We start from the raw sequence: 1,017 nt of genomic DNA, 5'->3' as shown, positions 1-1,017 counted from the left end.
TGTTTTGTGTGGCTGTACCTGACACGAACTTGCTCGAAGCAAGTGTTGCAGCTGTTTGCTGCTGCTGCTGCTGCTGCTGCTGCTGCTGCTGCTTGAGTATCTGCTGCTTCCGCCTGCAGCAGCTTCTTCAGCGCAGCGTGAGCTGTCTTGATGTGAGCCAGCTCCTCGTGCTGCATCATAGCAGCAGCTGCTGCACCGCCGCATGCAGCAGCAGCAGCAGCAGCACCCCGCACGCTGCGGTAGCACAGCCGCAGCTGCCGCAGGGCCTCAGGGGCCCCCAGGGGCTCCCGCGACATCACCTGCCAGGGTACCTGAGCCATTGTTTCTCTATTTCAACTAAACTTTTATTTTTTTTTTTCTCTGCATGCAGCAGCACTGCTGCAGCCCCCCCCCCCTCCCCGGCAGCCGCCCTGCTGCGGCGCCACACGTACACCGCAGCAAGCAGCAGCAGCAGCACAAACAGCAGCAGCAGCAGCAACAGCAGCATCAGAGACAACAGCATGTCCTGCTGTTGCTCGGGAAAAACTAGATCTGCAGCTGCTTGACCTCAGCTGCTGCCGCTGCTGCTGCTGCTGCTGCTGCTGCTGCTGCTGCTGCTGACTTCTCGCTGCTCGCCCTTATAACATTTCTGGTGCTCCTGATGCTGGTTGTTTGCTGCTGCTGCTGCTGCTGCTGCTGCAACGCCGGCTCTTGCTGCAGCACAGGCTGCGGCCCTTGGGGGCCCCAGGAGACTGGGCCCTTTGCCCTGTAAACCCTAAACCCTAAACCCTAAACCCTAAACCCTAGTGACTCAACATGAATTTGTGAAGAAAACACGTAAAGGTAAGAGCACGAAGCCAAAAGACTTAAACCCTAAACCCTAAACCCTAAACCCTAAACCCTAAACCCTAGGCCCAGCCTTCTTGTTGGTTTGGGGTTTGCCGTGTGTGGGGGGCCCCCGGGAGCAGCAGCAGCAAGCTGTATTTCCTTCTGCTGCGAGTTGAAAAAAATATTAAAATTTATTTATAATTTATTTTT

This window comes from Eimeria mitis, genomic scaffold, assembly GCF_000499745.2.
Source record: "Eimeria mitis Houghton genomic scaffold, Emh_scaff1032, whole genome shotgun sequence".
Taxonomy (NCBI): domain Eukaryota; phylum Apicomplexa; class Conoidasida; order Eucoccidiorida; family Eimeriidae; genus Eimeria; species Eimeria mitis.
The sequence above is the reverse complement of the archived record's forward strand: the minus strand, read 5'-3'. Positions refer to the sequence as shown.